The sequence below is a fragment of the Bos mutus genome, chromosome 14 (genome assembly GCF_027580195.1).
Source record: "Bos mutus isolate GX-2022 chromosome 14, NWIPB_WYAK_1.1, whole genome shotgun sequence".
Lineage (NCBI taxonomy): Eukaryota > Metazoa > Chordata > Mammalia > Artiodactyla > Bovidae > Bos > Bos mutus.
The window spans coordinates 36,858,737-36,882,683 of NC_091630.1; the positions used below are offsets into that span (position 1 = coordinate 36,858,737).

General features: G+C 39.7%; 1 protein-coding gene across 4 annotated transcripts in view; it reads left to right on the forward strand.

The window, feature by feature from the left end:
- The window catches only part of COLEC10 (collectin subfamily member 10), a 134,445-nt gene that overhangs the window by 18,634 nt on the left and 91,864 nt on the right, over window positions 1–23,947 (forward strand). The window contains exon 2 of one of the 4 annotated variants that reach the window (XM_070382201.1): window positions 20,035–20,156. The exons of 1 other annotated variant lie outside the window; for it this stretch is intronic. The gene's annotated coding sequence lies outside the window, so the exon portion shown is untranslated. Of the gene's footprint in view, window positions 1–4,173; window positions 4,307–20,034; window positions 20,157–23,947 lie in introns of those variants that run through there. 2 more of the 4 variants (XM_070382202.1, XM_070382204.1) reach the window with 2 other exon arrangements.

The window sequence follows — 23,947 nt, forward strand, 5'->3', positions numbered from 1 at the left end:
AGCACTACTTTGCTAGCATGTGAGATGAGTATAATGTGTGGTAGTTTGAACATTCTTTGACTTTGCCTTTCTTTGGAATTGGAATGAAAATTGACATTTTTAGTCCTGTAACCAATGCTGAGTTTTCCAAATTTGCTGGCATATTGAGTGCAGCACTTTCACAGCATCATCTTTTAGGATTTGAAATAGCTCAGCTGGAATTCCATCACTTCCACTAGCTTTGTTCATAGTGATGCTTCTTAAGGCCCACTTGACTTCACAGTCCAGGATGTCTGACTCAAGATGAATGATTACACCATCATGGTTATCTGGGTCACTAAGATCTTTTCTGTATAGTTTTCTGTGTATTCTTTCCTCCTCCTCTTAATATCTTCTGCTTCTGTTAGGTCCATACCATTTCTATCCTTTATTGTGCCCATCTTTGCATGAAATGTTCCCTTGGTTTCTCTAATTTTCTTGAAGAGACCTCCAGTCTTTCCCATTCTATTGTTTTCCTCTATTTCTTTGCATTGTTCACTGAGAAAGGTTTTCACTTCCCTCCTTGCTATTGTTTGGAATCTGCATTCAGATGGGTTTATCTTTCCTTATCTCCTCTGCCTTTCATGTCTCTCTTTTCTCAGCTATTTGTAAGGCCTCCTCAGACAACCATTTTGCATTTTTTCATTTCTTCTTCTTGGGACTGGTCTTGATCACTGCCTTCTGTACAATGTTATGAGCCCCGTCCATAGTTCTTCAAGCACTGTGTCTATCAGATCTAATCCCTTGAGTATATTTGTCACTTCCATTGTATAATTGTTAGGGATTTGATTTAGGTCTTACCTGAATGGCTTAGACCAAGAAAGTAGTGGTTTTCCCTACTTTCTTCAATTTAAGTCTGAATTTTGCAATAAGGAGTTCATGATCTGAGCCAAGTCAGCTCCTGGTCTTGTTTTTCCTGACGGTATAGAACTTCTCCATCTTTGGCTGCAAAGAATATAATCAATCTGATTTCAGTGTTGACCATCAGTGACGTCCGTGTGTAGAGTCATCGCTCATGTTGTTGGAAGAAGATGTTTACTATGACCAGTGCGATCTCTTGGCAAAACTTTGTTAGCCTTTGCCCTGGTTCATTTTGTACTCCAAGGCCAAACTTGCCTGTTACTCCAGGTATCTCTTGACTTCCTACATTTGCATTCCAGTCCCCAGTAATGAAAAGGACATCTATTTTTGGTGTTAGGTTTTAGAAGGTCTTGTAGGTATTTATAGAACTGTTCAACTTTAGCTTCTTCAGCGTTAGTGGTCGGGGCATGGACTTGGATTACTGTGGTATTGAATGGTTTGCCTTGGAAACGAACAGAGACCATTTTGTCATTTTTGAGATTGTACCCAAGTACTGCATTTAGGACTCTCTTTACAGATGAGGAAATGAAGACCAGAGCAAGTAAGTGACTTGCCCAGTGTCACACAGTTAGTGGCAGATGCAAGATGCACACACACATAATCTGGCTTTAAAACCCTTGCTCTGAAGTCACTACACTACTACCCAGGAACTCTTCCACCTCTTCTCTCTCATATTTTAAACTTCTTTCCCCCTTTAAGGATACCTTGGAGTTTCACTGTATTATACTTATGTTGGGCTTTGCAAGCGGAAGAGGAGGGGTAATGTCATGGGAGATTTCCCAGAGTACTAAGAAAAAATTAGTTAAAGCCAGTACCACTGGTATTATGAGGGATGTCATCATGGTAATCCACATCTTATGTTGTTTTAACACTTCAGTTATCAAAGTAGTCATAAAAAATACTTTTATATTGAACATTTAATACTTCCAAAATATTTTCCCATTTCTGACAAGGAAAGAAATTTTGATGTAAGGTCTAGCCATAGTCAAAAAGCTAAGGAATGAATGCGTATCCTCCACTGTTTGGTCTTGGGGCCTATAAATAATTGATTGAACTGATACCTTTTTGCAATGGGCAATTTAGATGAGTAATTGCTCTCAGAACTATACAAATAACAATTCCTTGCATTTTTACTGAGCCAGATTGGCAAGTAGTGTCCACAGTAGCTATGACTTTTTGGTGGTAATCAGCTGTGTTGAGAGGGATGCTGAGGCTCTGTCAAAATAAATGATTGATTAGTCATGGCTTTCACTGGTACATGTGTAGTGATTGAGGGAAAATTTTTCAGCTATTCACTGGACCTCTTACTGAGATTTATTTTTTAGGATTTGTTCTCTTATTTGTTGCATCTTCCAAACAGAGTTATCCCTTTGGTGATTTTACAACCCTATAGTCATACTTCTGTGATTTTATATTAATAGCTGTATAAATATCTAATGATATTTTTCTCATTCTCACTCTTGAAATCAGAGACCTTGTGTATCTGGGTATTTTTTCTGTCTGACACAAATCCTGGCAGATTTTTGGACTTAATACATTGTTACCGAAGGATTTATGGCTAAAAGTGATTTTGTGGGATGAGCATGATTAGTCGTCTATTTGAGAAAACTGAGATTTCTGTGAAAGCCATCTTGAACTGATACAGAGTTAAGGAGGTTTTCCTCTGACCTGTCTCTTAAGATGTAAATGACTTACCTCATAACCACTGGGACTTTTGAAAGCCATTAGTATTCTAAGAGAGGACAGAAGTGTTCTGAAGTTGCTCCCTCTAACTGACCTACTATACTTTGTTTGGAATTAAACTGCCTGTGTTTCCTGCAAACTTCATCAGTTCTCCACAGACATGAAAAGAAATCGTTTCCACCGAGCCATCTTGCTAGGAGACCTTTACTAAAATTGTCCTGAAGAAGAAATTATTCTTCACCCTTGGGGTCACTTGGTAGCTAAAACAGACTTCTCCTTTTTCTTTTAATCTGTTCTACTTCACTGCCTTCTTTTTTTGTGTGTTCTTGAAGGTATTGCCTTATTTACTTTGATGGTTTCTCAACTAATTGAATACAGCAGTGAGTCCTTTCTTCCTTGACTCTTTTGGATGTTTCTGTTTCCCCAAGGGGAAGGGTCCCCATCAGATAGCTTGACTTTGAGCTACTTGCATATTGAAACTACTTTAAAAGTTATTGTTATTTATGAGGCTGTTAAAAGTTTGCTCATTTGGCTGAAACAGAGAGCACTGGAGTGATACCAGCCTTGGCTTGTGATGGTAGATTTCCTAATTCATAGGTAGGGGGAATAGTCCCTAAAAACAAAAGGATGGATATATCTTGTGGCTTCATATTTAGGTCTCTGTGTGTTGTGGTCAAAAGGGTCCTAATATGATTTAAAATAATAATAATAAATGGTGAACTTATTTGCAAAGCAGAAATAGAGACATACACATAGAGAACAAATGTATGGATACCAAGGAGGGAAAAGGCAGGGATGAATTGGGAGGTTGGGATCAATATATATACACTATTATGTATAAAATAGATAACTAATGAGAACCTACTGTATAGCACTGGGAACTCTACTCAGTGCTCTATGGTAACCTAAATGGGAAGGAAATCCAGAAAAGAGGGGATGTATGTATACATATAGCTGATTCACTTTGCTGTACAGCAGAAACTAACACAACATTGCAAAGAAACTAAACTCCAACAAAAATTAAACAACAACAAAAGCAACTAAGAAAATACTTGCATAAGATGATAAAGAGCATGAGCTAAGTCCAAGTGAGACAGAAACTCTACTGAAGAGAAAGAAGTAATTGTCTTAGAACCAAATCCTCACCTCTGACACAGAGATGACTTGTTTCTGACCCCATAGTTACCAAATATTTTCTGATACTTTAATATTTGTGTGCTTGTGTATAGATACACATAACCCACAGAAAAGGAATATCTTCCATAATCGGTCAAAATAGTATATATTTTGTGACTCTGTTTCCTCCATCCTTATCTACCTAATCCACTGTATGAAATACTTTCACAAACATTTTCATCATGATAAGGATTTTGTTTGACAGACTATAAAATCCTAAGAAAAGATTCCCACTCCCTTCTCCTTGGGCACACTGACCGGCACCCTGTGACTCTCCAGGGCTCAGGATTTTCCAAGAGTCTATGTTTAGCATGCAGTATGAGTAATGAATCATAGTGTCCACCTGTCAGTGTCATAAACAGATGGTATAAATATGCTTGCATAATGTGACTCAAAACACATCTCCAGTTTTAGCTGGAGTTCAAACAGTATTCGCAGTTCCAAGAAACCTGCGGCTTGCGACTTCCGGGTCAGTGGGAGGAGAATGCCGGAAAAAGGAAAGTGGGTTCCCTGTTGCCCGTCTGGACAGCCTGTCAGCGCAGTGCCAGGGTCCCCGGGAGACGGTCAGGTGAGAGAGGAGTGACAGGAAAGCCTGTTTTCCATTTGCTCCTGAAGCCATTCATTTTAAGGACTCCCAAGAAATTGGTCCTCGGAGCCTATGGGAATGGGTGGCATCATACAGGCTCCTCCCTCTTCCTGGAAGGTCTTTCCCTACTTTCCACCCCCTCCTGGTTTTTCTTTTCTTTTTCTTTTTTTCCCTCGCCGCCCCGTTTGTTTCTACTCTCACTCATCAGGTCCCAGCTTCAAAGTTTTTTCCTGCGGGAGGGGAGGTCTTTCCAACCTGAGGACACACAGATGACACACAGGAGGGGGATCCTCTAGGGCAGGCATGGTGCTGCCTCCTACACTGACAAGTGCCCAACACTGGGCACGGGCAGTGCTTGGCATTGAACACTTAACATTCATTTGAAGGCTTAACCCAAGAAGCAAACTGTTAATAAAGCTAAGCAACCCAGTTAAAATTTCAGTACCAGGCTATCTGACTTCTTAAAAAGTGATAAGAATTGACCTTGGGCGGGGGCGGGGAAAGGTGGGGGGAGAAAGAAAGAGTAAAGGCAACTGAGTTATCATTGATCTGTGAGGTTTCATTCATTCCTCACTGTGTCTCTCTTACAATACAGAAATCAAGTATTCTATCCTCTTCGAAGTCTTGTCTGACCTCCCGAGACAGCAGTAGCCTTCCGTTCTATGATTACACAGCACTGGTTGATAGTCTGGCTTCTTTATGTCCTTTTATCCTACTCTATAGGTTTTCTGGATAGCGCTAGAGGTAAAGACGATGCCTGCTTATGCAGGAGATGAGGGTTCAATCCCTGGGTTGGAAAGATCCCTTGGAATAGGAAATGACAACCCATTCCAGTATTCTTGCCTGGAGAATCCCATGGACAGAAGAGCCTGGAGAGCTACAGTCCGTGGGGTCACAAAGAGTCAGACACGACTGAGCAACTGCGCATGCACACTAGGTCACTAGCTACTTAAAGTCCTGAACTGGGTCTCTGGTTCTTTTGCCTCATGCTTCATTCTACCTTTCCTAGGATCTAGCATATTACTTAGCACAGGGTAAGCACTCAGATGTGCTGAAATGATTAAATGTTGGTGCAAAACAAAGAACATTTATTCATTTAACCAACAGTCAATAAATATTTATTGAGAACCCAACTGTTTACCAGGCACTGTTTTCAGTGCTTGGAATACATGAATTAAAAATTCCCTCCTCAAATAAACATTTTAGAAGGTTTTAACTTTTTCAAAAACTCCAAAAATGGTTTCTAGGTTTGTTTTGTAACTGTGTTTACCTAAGAGATGCACACGGATACCTAGTACAAATTGCTAAATTGTTGTTTAGTCTCTCAGTTATGTCCGACTCTTTGCGACACTATGGACTGCAGCATGCGTGCCAGGCTTCCTTGTCCTTCACCATCTCCCAGAGCTTGTTAAATACTAGGTGTTAAACTCCAAGGTTGTGATTAAGAGTTAAGCTTAACAGTATCTCTTCCGTTATGGGGGAACCTAGTACCCTGAAGCTGTGCAGTCACAATACAAAACAGTAGCTAAGTTAGCCCATAGTGTTAGTGTTAGTTGCTCAGTCGTGCGCAACTCTTCGTGACCCTATGGACTGGAACCTGCCAGGCTCCTCTGTCCATGGGATTTTCCAGACAAAATGTATTGGAGTGGGTTGCTATTTCCTTCTCCAAAGTTAGCAAATAATTTCAGTATTTACCAATGTTACCTTGGGCATGGATGTCAGTATAGCGGTGAACATTCTTTTCACTTTTTCATTATAAGTGAAGTGAAGTCGCTCAGTCATGTCCGACTCTTAGTGCTCCCAGGGACCGTAGTCTACCAGGCTTCTCTGTCCATGGGATTTTCCAGGCAAGAGTACTGGAGTAGGTTGCCATTTCCTTCTCCAGGGGATCTTCCTGACCCAGGGATCGAACCCAGGTCTCCTGCATTGCAGGCAGACGCTTTACCCTTCATTATAAGCATCCTATAAAGATCTGAAGGTTAAAAGGCTAGCAATCTTGAATTGGTTAAAAAAATTGTACTTAATTAAGTTTTCTTTTTTAAAAAGCACCTAGTTGGAGAAGGCAATAGCACCCCACTCCAGTACTCGTGCCTGGAAAATCCCATGGATGGAAGAGCCTGGTAGGCTGCAGTCCATGGGGTCGCTGAGTTGGACACGACTGAGTGACTTCACTTTCACTTTTCACTTTCATGCATTGGAGAAGCAAATGGCAACCCACTCCAGTGTTCTTGCCTGGAGAATCCCAGGGGCGGGGGAGCCTGGTGGGCTGCCGTCTATGGGGTCGCGCAGAATTGGACACGACTGAAGTGACTTAGCAGTAGCAGCAGTAGCAGTCCTTCTTAAGAGAATAATCTTCTTTTTGAGTATGTTTAAATCAAATTCACCTAGGAACTGATATTTTGGTAGGTTTGTTTTAAGCTAGAATCATTAAAAATGCACAAGAATCTCAGGCTGTGCAATCTTTGTCTTTTCTAATGATGCTACTTCAGTTGTAGAGTGTTTAAACAACTAGGACTTGCTCATTATCAGTCATTTGGACATTGCAGATGATATACAGAATGTAGCAATTCATGTCAATTATTATCCACAGTCATACTTCATTTCTGAGCTAGTAAGCGAAAATGTTAGAAGCAAACTTGCAATGTTAATTGGAAAATCAATAAACTTCTGATGGAATGAACTTGGTTTCTTCTATTTCCCCAATTTTAGAAGCTGCCTCAATTTAAATCCATGGTGTTAGCCCCATTAATATTGTTTTGGGGACAGGCAGATGGTGACTTTTTATTCTTCTATCCTGTCAAGGGGACATGGATCACATTATTTCCAGATTTATACCAACAGAACTTAACATTTCATGAAGGGCTTTGCAGCACTGCAGACTTCATAAACAGGTTCTCTCATTTGTCCCCACAGATGAAGTACAATAGCAATTATATCTAAGGTGGGGACTCTCTAAGGAGTTTGTGTGCCCAATCACTCAGTTGTGTCCAACTCTTTGCAACCCCAGGGACTGTAGCCAACCAGGCTCCTCTGTCCGTGGGATTTCCCAGGCATGAATACTGGAATGGGTTGCCTTTACCATCTCTAGGGGATCTTCCTGACCCAGGAATCGATCCTGTGTCTCTTGCATCTCCTGCATTGGCAGGCAGAATCTTTATCACTATTACCACCTGGGATGCACCTAAGGAGTTTAGGGGCAAGAAATGACTGTCCTCTACAATCAAAACATAGGGTCTGGAGGAATTACTCCTTTTGGAGCTGGTGGAGGCTGAAGGCTTCCATATGGAAGGAAATGGAATAGGCAGAGTTTGGTCCTGGGTGAGTCTGCATCTCAGGTCAAGGCCTTAGAGATTCCACAGGCTTGTTGAACACCACCCCCTTATGTTCCTGGAAAGACCCATCCTTAACAAGATTGTGAAATAACATTGTTCTTTTCTGGTCTACTTTCTCTTTCCAGATCTGTCAATGCAACATAGTAGAAACATGACTAGAGTTAAATTCTAAACCCAGTTTTGAACCTAGCTCTGTCATTTACCAGTGATATGACCTGGGGAAACCAATATACATATTATGAGACAGTATGTTTCTTCGTACTATGCCGCCAACAACACATAATCCACCGGTTGCAGGGAGGATTACATAGGTGGATGCATGGGAAAGAGCTCAGTCCACTGAGAAGCACTCTCTGTACTTGATTATTATTACCCTTAAAGCTGGTTTTGGGACAGAAATGGGCAAGACCATCTCATGGTTACTATTGCTTCCTCTGACAATCATCTTGCTCAAATGCCAAGATTCCCCTCACTTCTGTCCCAGCAACCCCAAATAGAGTATCTTGATGTTTTGGAGAAAAATAAAAGCTGTAACTGTCAGAACTGTGATGGAATTGTCAACAGCCTCATAAACTGATAAGCCTCATAAATTAGATCAGCCTCATAAATTGTGAACCGAGTACGGGTTCTGTTTGTTCTTTGAAAATTTAATCGCTGGCCAGTTTTTTTTTTTAAGGAGAGCAAATGAAAAACAAAAAAACTCCGTGTGTCTGACTTCCATACAGATGGGCCTCTCCTACAGTCAAACAGTTATAACCCCTTAAACTTTTTATTTCCCATCTATGTCTGTGTGGGATGAAACAGCAAAGATAGAAGAATGTACGTGAAGTGTTAGTGTTATATATAAACTATTTCAGGGACTTCCCTGGCAGTCCAGTGTTTAAGACTTTGCTTTTCCGATGCAGGGGCCACAGGTTTGATTCCTGGTTAGGGACCTGAGATCTCACATGCTGCATGGTGCTGCCAAATTTTTAATCTTTTTAATTAAATTAAAAAAAAAAGATTTTAGCACTAAGAAGAAGAAACTGCTTGAGGTGGGGAAGTTAAAGCAGAGTTTATCTTTCACGCAGGGTATTGACATTGGGAAAGGTGGACATTTTTTTCACACGCCACGTCCAATCTCTCAGGGCATTCTTTTGGCTCCTCCTTCAAAATAGATCTAAAAAGTGGTCAAGTGAGAACTTCTTCCCACCTCCTCTTCTTCTACCCTCATGTGAGCTATAATCACCTATTGCCTGGATTATTGTAGTAGCCTCCTAACCAGTCCTTCTCACTGTGGCTTCCTTCTCAGTCTGTTCCCAACTCAGCAGTCAGAGTCATCTTTCTAAAAAGCAAGAAGGATCATGACATTCTTTTGTTAAAAACCCTCTAATGTATTGTAAAGCAATTATCCTTCAATTAAAAATAAATATATATTTTTAAAAAGTACATGAGTAGAGGCGTAATGCAAGTCAGTGATTGACTAGGGCTAAAGAAAAAAAAACAAACAGCACTCCGATGGTTTACATCTCAGAACAGCACTCCAGTGATTTACATCTCACTGAGTAAATGCCAAAATCCTGAAATTGTCAGGAGGCCCTCCGTACCCAACTTCTGTCTCTGTGATATTATCCCCTATTAGTTTTTCCCTTGTTAGCTCTGGATTCCTTGATCTTCCTCCTGTTCATTAGGCACTTCCTGCTTGAGGATCTTTGCACTGGCCATCTGCTCTGCTTCAGGCAACTGCTTTCCTCTACGCTCTTCCCCCAGACACCCACCTTGCACTAGCACCTGCTTCAAACCTTTGCCTAAATATTGTTGTCTCAAGAAAGTCCATCCAACTACCCTATCTATTTAAAATCACAAACTGCACACCCGCTTCCTGCTTCTTAGTACTGCTGATCCTGCTATATGTTTTTCTGCAGCATTTATCACCATGTAGTATGCCATATATTTTACTTGTTTATTCTGTTTATTATTTATTGCCTGTCTTCCATCCATTTCCCCCATTATCAATTCCAAGAATGCAAGGATTTATGTCTATTTGTTTCATTTATGTATCCCATTTGGAGAATAAATAAATGGATGATCTTCCTGACCAGATATTCTTGAGGGTGGTATTTTTGAGGAACACTTCAGAGACAAGCAGACAGCTGGGAAAAGAGTATTTTTTAAATGGGAGGAAACAAGTGATCGAGTTATAGAAGTAGAATGGTGGGATAGAATTTAATGAACAGAAATAAAACTGAGATTATATATTCCAGATTTAAAACCCCCAGTTTCTACACATTTTACTATTCAGCTTAGTTCTCTCTTTGTGACTTCTATGAAAATTGGATAATATTCTGGTTTTAAATTTTAGTTGTGTGGAAAGAATGGATAACATTTAGTGAAACAAAGCAATGATGTTTCTGTTAGAATGTATATCTCAATCATTATATCTTTCAGCAAAAGCAACATCCTATTCTGTATTTATCTTTCAATCAAGTAATTTGATGTCAAGACATTTGGTGAAAGCTGCAGTTACAGACATTCATTTGAAGTTGGAGGAATAGCTATTTGAGAGGCAGGAGTGGGATTTTTGTTGCTGCTGTCGTTTTAAGAGAGAATGTGACAGTCGTGTACTCCCAGCTGCTTTCATCCAGAGCCAGACACTGAAGGTCAAAACCTCACACGGATGCATATTCCTTCTGGGAAGTCTCATTTGTCAGAAACATGCCAATATGATAAGGGTTGGGAGGTGAAGAGTGTATAGCACAGTTCAGACATTAAATTTGTGCTGCTATGAGAAAAAACTGTGACTCTTTTGAGCTTCCATTTCAAGAAAGTGTTTTAAACTTTGTGTTTCCATGCCTCTGGTTGGGTAGGGGCCTGTATTATTAGCTTTTGACAAAAGACAGAGTTGATGATTACCAACCAGTTATTTCTCACCCATTCTTAGAATATCCTTTGGGACCTTGAGTCTCACCTTTTATGAAGAAAGGCTTCAGGAATTGGAAAAGATAGAAGTGGAATAAATTAGGAAAAAAACATTTTAAAATTATTTTTAAAGCTTCCCCAGAAATTGGGCTTCCTTGGTGGCTCAGACAGTAAAGAATCTGCATGCAATGCGAGAGACCAGGGTTCATTCCATGAGTTGGGAAGATCCCCTGGAGAAGGAAGTGGCAGCCCACTCCAGTATTCTTGCCTGGAGAATTCCATGGCCACCTGGTGGGCTACAGTTCATGGGGTCGCAGAGTCAGACACGACTTAGCAACTTTCACTTTCACTTTTTGAAATTGGGGGAGATGGTGTTTTACTTGTTTTCTTTAATAGGGGGACCCTTTGTAAGACCTAGATTATATGAGTGACCACAAATGGGAATGGCTACATAGATTGGGATGCTGGTCACTGATTGTTAAGGCTCAACCCTTAGGGGAGAATCACTCCTCTTCCAACACACAAACACACACACACACACACACACACACACACAATGTGCATACACACACATCTATAACGTTGTACAGTCACCTGGTTGTAAGGGTAGTGGGCAAAGTGTCCGTAACTGAATGTCCTAGATGGCATGAGACTGCCACTGTTCTTGTATTATTCTTGTATTACACTGAGGAGGAGGTGTCATACTGAAGCCTGGTTACATTTTCTTACTTTTTTCAGAAAGATGGAGGATGAGAACAAGCCATCTGATTTACTGAAAGAGAATAATATTAAATTTCTTGCTAAGAGGTTTGGAGATTAAAAGTTATACCTGCTAAAATGGTCTAAAAGGGAAATTGAGGGAGAATTTTAGAATTTATCAATTAAGACTTCTCACACTACTCTTTTATTTTAAGCCACAAGAGATCTGGGCAAAACCATTGACACATAATCTCTCAACCCAGTTACAGTGAGTTTCAATAAGCTGGGAGTTACATGCATTATCATAACTAACAGAAAATATCCCACTTTCTGTAAGATATCCATACAACTTCAATAGCATATATTTGCATCTACATAGTACCATGTCTCAGAGCTCGGTTTCCATTTCACAGCTTCAGTGTCTATTCCTTCCAGAACATGGAAATTGGGAGGTCATGCATTTGATCTTTGCTTTCCAGAGCTAAATGGAGAGAAAGTGATACCGAAGTATCTGGCAATTCAATCCACTGAGTGGAAAATCTGAAATGTTCCAGGCTTCAGCATTTTGTTTTCAAATTTACCACAGAGATTATTTTTTAAAGTTTTAGCTGCTATTGCCTCTATTACATAATGCTTGGTACTGCATGCTGCCTAGAATAAATGAGCACAAACATCAGCACTTCAAACATGGTTTCTGTGCTCTGTGGGTTCGTGGGAACTACTTTCTGTGGTTATTTCCCCAGGCCTCCCACCCCTGTGGCCTTAGGTCAGGAACTTCTTACCTGAAACTTGGCTTCCAAAAAATTGACAAATACGGGCACCAGGCACAAAGTGACCAACCACACGGCTTGACCACATCACAGTGTGGGATTTGAGGATTCAGTTTTGGGAACCTCCAGTTCTTGAGAAAGAAGATGTGATGTGAATGACTGTTCATAGAGCCTCAGATGTTTGCTTAAGATTCATTGTTGTTGCTGTTCCGTCGCTAAGTCGTGTCCTACTCTTTGTGACCCTATGGACTGTAGCCCGCCAGGCTACTCTGTCCATGGGGTTTTCCAAGCAAGAGTACTGGAGTGAGTTGCCTATTTTCTACTCCTGGGGATCTTCCCAACCCAGGGATTGAACCCATGTCTCCTCCGTCTCCTGCATTGGCAGGCAGATTCCTTACCACTGTGCCACCTTATTACAAATGATATTACTCCAGGATCCCTGTGCTTACACAGCAGACATAGACTCAGTTCACCCTCACAGATGAACAATGTTAGAAAACACCAAGTCTCCATCCTGGCTCCCTTGAAAGCCAATCTCCTTGAGAGCATAGTTTACAATAACTCCTCAACCTTACGTTCTTCCAGTTCATTCTCTCATCATCCTGTTCTTTCCATAACACAGTAGTATAGTTCATGCTTACATCATGTCAACAAACTTCACTTGGATTGCTCAAACTATCCCATTGCCAGAGTCAGTGGACACTTATCAGTCCTTATTCCATTTAGTCTTTCCTTAGTGCTTGATGTAGTTGACTAGTTCCTATTTCTAGTCAACTAGAGGAATAGTCTCCTCTCTTGATTTTGACAATACATAGTTCAGCATATTCTCAATTCTATTCTTTTCAAGAATAATTTTATTGAATGACTTTTCTGCATCATGAAGTAATACAAAAAGTAGAATGTGTTCATTTATGTGCTCATTTATTAATCATTTTTTGCAGTCCTGGACATTGCCCTGTGATCTTTGATTTTGCAGAGGTACATAGAAAAGTGTTTTAAACCATGGCTAATACAACCAGTCCAATTGAATTGCAATGCTATCCCTGTCATTTGGTGGCTGTTTAGAAGAGAGTCCTGAGAGGATACTCTGAGATGAAGATCAGTGTAGGATGTTTATTAAGGAGTGCTCTTGAGATCAAAGCTGTGGGTGTTAAGGAGGGAAGCAACATCGGACAAAAAGAAAAGTAGAGCTGTAGACTCCTATCAAACTAGACTCATGGAGTTGCCTGAAGCTGATCTCATATCAGCTAGCAAAGTAATGCTCAAAATTCTCCAAGTGAGGCTTTAACAGTACATGAACTGAGAACTTCCAGATGTTAAAGTTGGATTTAGAAAAGAAATTTACAGAAGAAACAGAGATCAAGTTGCCAACATCTGTTGGATCATAGAAAAAGCAAGAAAGTTCCAGAAAAAACATCTGCTTCTGCTTTATTGACTATACCAAAGTCTTTGACTTTGTGGATCACAACAAACTATGAAAAATTCTTCAAGAGATGACAATACCAGACCACCTTACCTGCCTCCTGAGAAATCTCCATGCAAGTCAAGAAGCAACAGTTAGAACGGGACATGAAACAACAGACTGGTTCCAAATTGGGAAAGGAGTATGTCAAGGATGTATGTTGTCATCTTGCTTATTTAACTTATTTGCAGAGTACGTCACGCGAAATATCAAGCTGGATGAAGCACAAGCTGGAATCAAGATTGCTGGGAGAAATATCAATAACTTCAGATATGCAGATGACCATACCCTTATGGAATAAAGTGAAGAGGAACTAAAAAGAGCCTCTTGATGAAAGTGAAAGAGGAGAGTGAAAAATCTGGCTTAAAACTCAACATTCAAAAAACTAAGATCATGGCATCCAGCCCCATCACTTCATAGCAAATAGATGGGGAAACAATGGAAACAGTGAGAGACTTTATTTTCTTGGGCTCCAAAATCACTGCAGATGGTGACTGCAGTCTGAAATTAAAAGACACTTGCTCCTTGGAAGAAAAACTATGACAAACCTAGACAGCATATTAAAATGCAGAGGCATTACTTTGCCTACAAAGGTTGGTCTAGTCAAAGCTATGTTTTTTCCAGTAGTCATGTATGGATGTGAGAGTTGGACCATAAAGAAAGCTGAGCACCAAAGAACTGATACTTTTGAACTGTGGTGTTGGAGAAGACTCTTGAAAGTCCCTTGATCTCTCAAGGAGAATCAAACCAGTCAATCCTAAAGGAAATCAATCCGGAATATTCATTGGAAGGACTGATGCTGAAGCTGAAGCTCCAATGCTTTGGCCACCTGATGCAAAGAACTGACTCATTGGAAAAGACCCTGATGCTGAGAAAGTTTGAAGGTGGGAGGAGAAGGGGCCAATAGAGGATCAGATGGTTGGATGACATCACCGACACGAGTTTGAGCAAGCTCCTGGAGTTGGTGATGGACAGGGAAGCCTGGCATGCTATAGTCCATGGGGTCACAAAGAGTCAGACAGGACTGAGCGACTGAACTGAACTGAATGGGATGGGCTTTCAGAACTTTGTCAAACTTGGGAGAGGCTTTGTAACCCTGTTTCTACCAATTATTGGTTGCAGGCTTCCCCTGTGCTGTGTGCTGTGCTTAGTTGCTCAGTTGTATTCAACTCTTTGGGACCTCTGCCAGGCTCTTCTGTCTGTGGGGATTCTCCAAGCAAGAATACTGGAGTGGGTTGCCATGCCCTCTTCCAGGGGATCTTCCCAACCCAGGGATCAAACCCATGTCTCCCGCATTGCAGGCAGATTCTTTACCATCTGAGCCAGCAGGGACGCCTAGACTTCCCCTGGGGACGATATTATGGCTTTGGGCCATGTGGCTTTCTTAGAATGGGACTGGGAGCTGAGGGCTGTTCAGTAGCAATACTGCCAGCCATTATAGCCATGTGCTCTGTTCCTAAAGGGAACAGGAAGTCTTGGCATAGCCTCACAGTTTGCATTACAGTAGCTCTATATCCTTAGGGAAGTTATTTAAATTTTCTATGTCTTACTTTCTATAGCTATAATGGGAATAATGATAGTACCTACCACATGTTTTTGTGATGGTTTAAAATTATATCTGGCACATAGTAAGTGCCTGGTAAAATCAGGTATTGTTTAAAATTCAATAGCCACTCAAAACAGCTAAAGAAATAAATGTGCTACAGGACTAAATTCAATAGATTGCCAGACTGTAAGTGTGCCCACATTCAATCCATGAATTCTATTGATTCTTTGTTTTAAATATCCTACTAGTGATGTGTTCTCCAGCCTCAACAATGTTCCTTCCCTAGTTTAGATCCTTATTTGCTATTGTCTAGACCAATATCTTTACTCTCAATCTTTCTCCTTCTTAAACAATCCTCTAGGGATAGATAATGATCTTTTATACAAATTCAAATACAATTATTTGAATTATCCTAAAATCCCATTTGAATTATCATAAAATCCCATTTCCCATAAGATGAAGTAGAAGTTTCTTAGACAATCGCATTTTCTATTGCCACTCCGTTATGTGTAGCTCTGGCTTCCCTGGTGGCTCAGACGGTAAAGAATCTGCCTGCAATGCAGGAGACCTGGCTTCTATCCTAGGGTCAGGAAGCTCCCCTGGAGAAGGGCCTGGCAACCCACTCTAGTATTATTGCCTGGAGAATTTCAGGAGCCTGGTGGCCTACAGTCCATAGGGTTGAAAAGAGTTGTTGGACACAACTGAGTGACTAACACTAACTATATGTAACTCATTTCCCAGCAAGAGCTAATTAATTTTATTGAAGTATAGTTGATTTACAATATTGTGCTAATTACTTTTAACTCTGGGACTTTAACCAATTGCTTTGTGAGTTAACTTCTCTCCACAGCTAAAATCTTTTCTAGGAAGCTGTCTCTGCCTCATACACATGAGTGCAGAAAAACACACAGATCTTCTTTTCTGTCAGTGGAAAAATTACTTTCTCTCTCCTCTATGTTATCCTGCCTTCTCCATCAGTCTCTGGATTAAAGTATTTAACATTACTGTCCATAGTGGCATATGATGAGCCCTGAGATTGGACAGTCCTAGGTTTAAATCCTAATTCAACCTTTATTATGAAGTGATCTTGGACCAATTATACCCCTGATTTCCTTGGCTTACCCTGGAAGTTCCTTGTCAAGATTAAATAAGAAAATGTGTACAAAATACACCAAGTATGTACACAGTATTAATAGATATGAGTATTAATGTGGTTATCTACATGTTTCCTCCATTTAATTATAAGCCCCTCAAGAGAAGGAGCTTGTCTTATACATCTTGGTTTCCATGACATCTAGGAGAGTGTCTGGCACATTAAATGAATAACTGCTGGATACATGGCTAAGGCAAAAGTTTGATATGTATCATATATCATACTGAAATTTCACAGTAGTGTAAAGGACAGACTTTTGGAAAAAGTGAAATGTTAAGTGTATGACACAGAAACTTAAGGAGTTGTTATCTCTATTTTAAAATGAGAATGCTCCACAATCTTCTTTTTGAGAAAGTGAAAGTCATTTCAAAGGTCAATTCATATGTGGTCTTGTCATCTTAGGTAGATAAACATTATTTTTTCCTGATGACAGGAATAAAAATCACAGTAACTAATTATTGGTAGTATGGTATTCATTCATTCATTCAAAAATTATTTGAATGCTAATAATACTAGGTACAAACAATAAAAAGTAAAGACAAATCTCTGAGCATCAATTTCTATCACTAAGATAGACATAATAATAGTAGTTCCTTCACTGGGGTTATTGGGAGAATCAAATAAGTCAATATATGTAATGAGCCTAGAATAAATATAAGCAGTACTTATTATATAATTGTTTTGAAATTTTTGAGAAAATGCAGTCCTTTACATCAATACATTGCCAGAAAACTCTGAACATGTGAAGGCATGCCTGTGAAATTGACCATGCTTCATATTAAATACAATGACTACCCTACCACTCATGCACAACTCTGAGTTATTGTGTATAAAAGTATTTATAATTATTCATCCTGTATTTTATATGAAGATTTCAAAATTCCACTGATGACTCTGGGATGGAAGGATGGAAGTTGTGAGAGAGCATCGCATCATGTTGGGTTCTAATCATCACAGATGGAAACCATATTTAAAGGTCCAGTGTATTCTTTGGAAAGAAAGACAGAGGGTGGTGCCAGCGTTGCATCATATTCCAGACCAGATTAAAGGTCTCTGGAGTTGTGGTTGTGCACACCCTGTTTTATGGTTGTGAGAAGTCACTCCACAGCCAATGGTACATGGAGCTTCATCCAGCGTTCCATCTCTAAAATATGTAAACCAAATGCAATATCATGTAGAAATAACTGATTATCAATCACAAGGATCTAGGAGATTCTTACTGATGAAAACTAATCAATTGAGTGCTTACTCTCTGCCAGATATTAGGATAGACATGAAGGTACCAATAAGAAGAAAACACCCTCTAGCCAGGAAATTTCCAATTAGTGGAGGAGCAAGACAAGTAAAAAATTCCAAAACAGTATAATAATAGAGGCATATGAAATTCACAGCAATGAGACCTGGGGAGTGAGGTCTGTTAAATACAGAGGAAGCTGCCTTCAGGGAGGAATAACCTGAAATGAGTTTTGAATGGTAAAAAGAAGTTAATCATCAAACTAGATAGTGTCATGAGAAGAGCATGATTAGAAGAAAGGCCAGAAATCTTGGCATGTTTGGGAAACTACAAGTATTTCAGCATTTGAGGTCAAAATAGTTGGGAATTGAAGTTGAAGAGGGCTTTTTGTCTTATATGTCTTGTGGAAGAGTTTAGGCTTTATTCTGTGGACATTTGGGGTCCATGAATGTTTTTTGACAAAACAGAAACATGATCTTTGTTTTGTTTTGTTTTAGAGTGATACCTCTGGCTGTAGCATGGAAAATGGGGAGTGGGGAGCAATAGGAGATTCTTAAATAATTCAAATGATAAATGATGAGGGTCAACATTTATGTCATTACGATGAAGCTGGAGCGATAGGGTAAATTATGTACGGATAAGAGTAATAAGACTTACAGGACTAAGTCACTGATTAGCTTGAAGTGTTGGATGAAAATGTAGAAAAGTAGTAGTTGAAGAAGATCATGCAACATTATACATCAACTGTATACCAATTAAAATTAATTTAAAAAGGAAACGATCACATTTCTGACATAGCATATCAATTAGTGAATAGTGATGCTGATGACTGTCATGGGACATGCAGTTGAAGGAGATGGTTAAGTAGATAAGAGCAAAACCATTTACAGAGGGACTTCCCATTCTCATGTGTCTTACTGCAGACCTTTTCTCCTTGATCAGTTAGAAGTTAATCCAAAAGAAGAGTAAACAGGAAGAAAAATTATGTATTTCATATATGTTACATTATGTGCATGCATGCTCAGTCACCTCAGTCTGACTCTTTGCAATACCTTGGACTATAGTCCACCAGACTCCTTTGTCCATGGGATCCTCCAAGAGTAAAAATACTAGAGTGGCCTGCCATGCTCTCCTCCAGGGGTTCGACCCAGGAAGAAAACCTTCATCTTCTTCATTGCAGGTGGATTCTTTACCCACTGAGCCACCTGGGAAGCCCATATTATGTTATACTTGACCTTAATTCAACTTACAACGACAATTGAGCATTCATAGAGGGTAAATGTAATTTTAAAACCTATATGTGTATCACATCTTAGAGAATAGACTTTGACTTGAGAACATTATATTAATGATGATGATGATGATGACATATTAACTTGGCACTTAACATGTATCAAGCACAGCATTAACCTCTTCACAGTCGTCACAGAACAAGCCTATAAGACAAGTATACCATTGTTCCCACTTTACAGATGGGGAAATTTGAGATTTAGAGAGTTTGCTCGCCCACTGTTAAGATGCTAGCCAGGATTCAAAATGAAGTCCTCTCGTGTTGTGGGATGAGCAGAGGGTCAGGAATTCAGAGATTTGGTTTAGAGTCCTAATTTAGCTATTTATTGGCAAGGCAGTAGTCATGCCACCCTTCGTCTGTAAAACATGAGTTGAGGGATGGGTTGCTAGGGCAGGGAGAAATTGGAAAAGTTGAAATTAAAGACCTCTGTAGCCCCTTCAAGCTTTGTGTTCTGTGGTTTGGATTGTATAATGGAGTATTCATCCTGAGAGTGACTCTGAGCTCAAAGGGATATGGTAACTGATCCACACAATCTACCCAGAGGGTAGGCACGTCACCAAAAGGAACACATGGCATTGCCTAATCAGTGTGGCCATTAGTTTAATCCTTGCATATATTAAAAGCCCTTTCCAAGATTCCCGTGGCTATGGTTTTGTACTCAGCCTGAGATATTAGATTATTGCCCTTTGTTTATAGGCAAAGTAGTGAGAGGAATTTCTCTGGAAAAGGAAAATCTCATTCTCTTGTAAACAAAGGTCTTCTCTTCCATGGTCTGTGTTTTAAAACAATTCAGAAAGGGATTTTTTAAATATATTTCAATATTTTATTCTGATCATATCTTGTATTGAAATATATTACACAGAAAGATATTTTTATTCATTATTTTGTACTAACTGAGAGAGAAAGGTGTACTCAGTATCTCCTTGTCTTTTATGCTCTGTCCAACTACTAATATCATCTTTTTTTTTAATCTTTATTTTATATTGAGGTATAGCTGATTAACAATGTTGTGATAGTTTCAGGTGAACAGTGAAGGGACTCAGTCGTACATATACAAGTATCCATTCTCCCCCAGACTGCCCTCCCATTCAGGCTGCCACATAACACTGAGCAGAGTTCCCTGTGCTCTACAGTAGGTCCTTGTTGGTTATCCATTTTAAATATAGCAGTGTGTACATGTCGATCCCAAACTCCCTGACTGTCCCTCCCCACCACCCACCCCCGACCTCGGCAACCATAAGTTCATTTTCTAAGTCTGTGAGTCTCCAGAAAGGGACTTTTTGTGATGCATTTGCTTAAATTTTGTCGTCTCTCTTTCTTTGTAGTTCTGTTGCCCAAATACGGGACAATAAAAACCCCTCTAAGTAGAGGTTTGGAGAGTCTGAATATTTCCAGGAAAACCCATAGAAGGGTCTTTTTCAAACCACAGATAGGGGCAGAAAAGTAGGTGAGTAGAAATATCAGAAGTTTCTAACTTTGGTTTTTTAACTTTGGGATATGAACTGCTGATTCATTTTGGTAGCAGGAAAGTCCTTCTAAACTACAGTAGTACTAAGTGCTAACTACAGACTTAGGGCTTCCCAGGTGGCGCAGTGGTAAAGAATCTGCCTGTCAAGGCAGGAGATGCAAGAATTGCCTGTTGGATCATTGGGTTGGGAAGATCCGCTGGAGTAGGAAATGGCAACTGACTCTAGTACTCTTGCCTGGAAAATTCCATGGACAGAGGAGTCTGGCAAGCCACAGTCCATGGGATTGCAAAGAATTGGACACAATTGAGTGACTGAGCATGCAAAAAAAAAAAGTTAATCCTACTCTTGGGTTTTAGAAGAAAAGACATGTACATTGAAAACAAGCACTGGCTCTGCCATTTATTAGCTATGTCAATCCCAGATAATATTCCTGAACTTCCACTTCTCATTTGTAAAATAGGAATCGAAATCTTTGTTTCAAAGATTATCATGAAGTTGAAAGGCAATAATACATGTAATGTACTTAGTCCAGTGCGTGCCTATAATTTAACAGATGAGAACTAACTGCATTATTCAAAAATAGCAAAGACTAGTATTTTGAGTTCAGTTCAGTTCAGTTGCTCAGTCGTGTCCAACTCTTTGTGATCCCATGAACCACAGCACGCCAGGCCTCCCTGTCCATCACCAACTGCCGGAGTCTACCCAAACCCATGTCCATTGAGTCATTGATGCCATCCAACCATCTCATCCTCTGTTATCCTCTTCTCCTCCTCCCCTCAATCTTTCCCAGCATCAGGGTCTTTTCAAATGAGTCAGCTCTTTGCATCAGGTGGCCAAAGTACTGGAGTTTCAGCTTCAACATCAGTCCTATCAATGAACACCCAGGACTGATCTCCTTTAGAATGGACTGGTTGGATCTCCTTGCAGTCCAAGGGACTCTCAAGAGTCTTCTCCAACACCACAGTTCAAAAGCATCAATTCTTCGGTGCTCAGCTTTCTTAACAGTCCAACTCTCACAGAGTTGCTGCTGCTACTGCTGCTAAGTTGCTTCAGTCGTGTCCGACTCTGTGCGACCCATAGACAGAAGCCTACCAGGCTCCCCCGCCCCTGGGATTCTCCAGGCAAGAACACTGGAGTGGGTTGCCATTTCCTTCTCCAATGTATGAAAGTGTAAAGTGAAAAGGAAGTTGCTCAGTCGTGTCCGACTCTTAGCGACCCCGTGGACTACAGCCTACCAGGCTCCTCCATCCACGGAATTGAGTTAGCAGAATACTAATAATATATAATTCCCTGTTCATTGGGCAAGATCTCCTACAAAATATTTTCTTTAACCTTGTTTATTTAGCCTCTTTACAGCACACATGAGTAACAATCACAGCAGATAGTGTCAATAAGCAAGCAGAATGGAAAATAATTAAAGTAATGTGCTTGCGTGCATGGAAGTATCTATCAGAAATTATAATGCTCATGATCTGTATTCTCCTAGAATGAAATTAAAGCTCACAATGGCTTTGTATGTGCATTAGCTATTATTTTGTACTTTCAGGAATATCTGCTATCTCTAGTTTGTTGTGATTATTTTTGAAAAGCAGAAACAGGAAGAAGAGATATGAAACTGTGCTGGATTAATAAGAGTGCCCAAGGCATGGACAAAATATTATTGTACTTCACACAAAAATGGGGTGACCCAGCTGAGTTCAGATATCAAACCTATCTGTATCCAGGAGGATGTTAATTTTCAGTGAAAACTCTTGGATAGATGCCAATAAATTCTGGGAAAAGGAAATAATATTATACAGATTCCTTCTCTGAGATCTTTGATGTCCAGAGAGAAACCCTTTTTGAAAAGACAATTATTTTCTCCTTTGGCTCATCTTTGAGGATTGCTGCAGCTGGGTCATTTTGTACCCAAAGACCACCACAAAGTTCAGAGAGTGTAGGAGGGGCCTTCCCATTAAATCTATGGTCAACCATTCACATTTTCCAAAAGTTAGTTGACAATTACAAGGTTTGGGGACTTTCAGTTATAATTGTATTGCAAAAATAATAAGAGAGGAACCAGGCAGAGGTTATGTTAAAAGGCCCTTGGTGGCTGTCAAGGACATGTGGTTCAGCCTTTGAAGTCAGTTTCAATAGATTTTCATGTGAAATAAGCAGAGTAAAATGTTGCCATTTCAGATTTCACAAGTGATATTGTTTAATGTACTGATGTTGTTTCTTGTAAATTTGTTTTAGGGAGTCATTTTATTTCCTCTGACTACTATTTCGGAACTCCTCCATTAAGCGAAGCAAAACAGCGGGTTGAAATTACATCTCTATTTTTTTTACATTACTTAAAAAAAATTAATTCAAGCCCTTGTTTTTTTCTTAAATAAAAGATACAGAAAGCTAAACGAATATGAAGTAACAGTCTTGTTTTCCTATCTCTTCATATCCCTTTCAAAATTTCTTTTTGTATAAGTCCAAAAAAATACAAAACCGAACTTTATGTGTAGACCCACTCATGTAGCAGATACACTATATTGTGTATTTTACCCAAATAGAAATATCAAATACTATAGAGTACTTTGATTTCTCTCTTAACATTTCTTGGAGACATTTCAATATTATTATATATAGATCTTTGCATTCTTTTTAATATTTGCAAGTCATTCTATTGTTTGAATGTACCATAATATAGCTAACTAGTGATTTCTGTATCTTGTTGTTGCAAATACTGCTGTAATGGAGAGGATAAATTCCTTACATGGCATTTCTTGGATCAGTGCATCTTAAATTTTGACAGATTAATAAAGTTCCTACTAAGAGTATGTGTGAGCGCTTGTTTTAAGCAGGTATTCTATTGTCTGTGTGTGTCATCCTTTATACCAGGCTGAGGGTGTGGTATCAATCGATGTAAGCAAAATAAGTAAATAAAGAATAGAAACTTGGATACAACAAAGGTGTTAGTCAGGGTCCCAGCAGGGAATAGAACACCCACTCAAATGAGAATAATTTAAGGATGAGTCATTTACAAAGAACTTTTTGTAATGATGCAAGTGGATAGACGGGAAACCCATGGAATCATGCAGTAATCTGCAGGTGGTAAATAGTGGCTGAGATATAACCTCTGAGGCATAATGGAGAGAGGAGGGAGCAGATATTGGACTTCAGGGAAGTCACATAGAGAAGTTCACCTTGAGAGGAGTTGTACATGGCCATATGTTGAGGGTCAAGGCATCATGAGGGTCCCCTTTCCCACAGTTTCCTGGGGACAGGGGTCCCATTGGCTTAGTGAAGCAGAAGCCAAAGCCCATGCTCTTCACTGGGGTCCATACCAGTCAATTTCACAAGGCAAACAGGATGGTTATAAAGGATGAAGAATACAGCAGCTTCCCACTACCTATCTATTTTATGCATGGTAGTGTTTACATGTCAAGGAAGCTCAGCATGGTGCTCTGTGATGGTCTAGAGGGATGGAGTTGGGGGCATGGGAGGGAGGCTCTAGAGGAAGGGGATATATGTATACTTATAGCTGATTGATGTTGTACAGCAGAAACGAACACAACACTGTAAAGCAATTATATTCCAATTAAAAAATATCCTATGACAAACCTTAAAGGCAAAGAATATTAAAAAATGAATGGGTGTATATATATATATATATATATATATATATATATATATATAGGCCTGGCATGCTGCGATTCATGGGGTCGCAAAGAGTCGGACATGACAGAGCGACTGATCTGATCTGATCTGATATATATAACCAAATGACTTTGCTGTA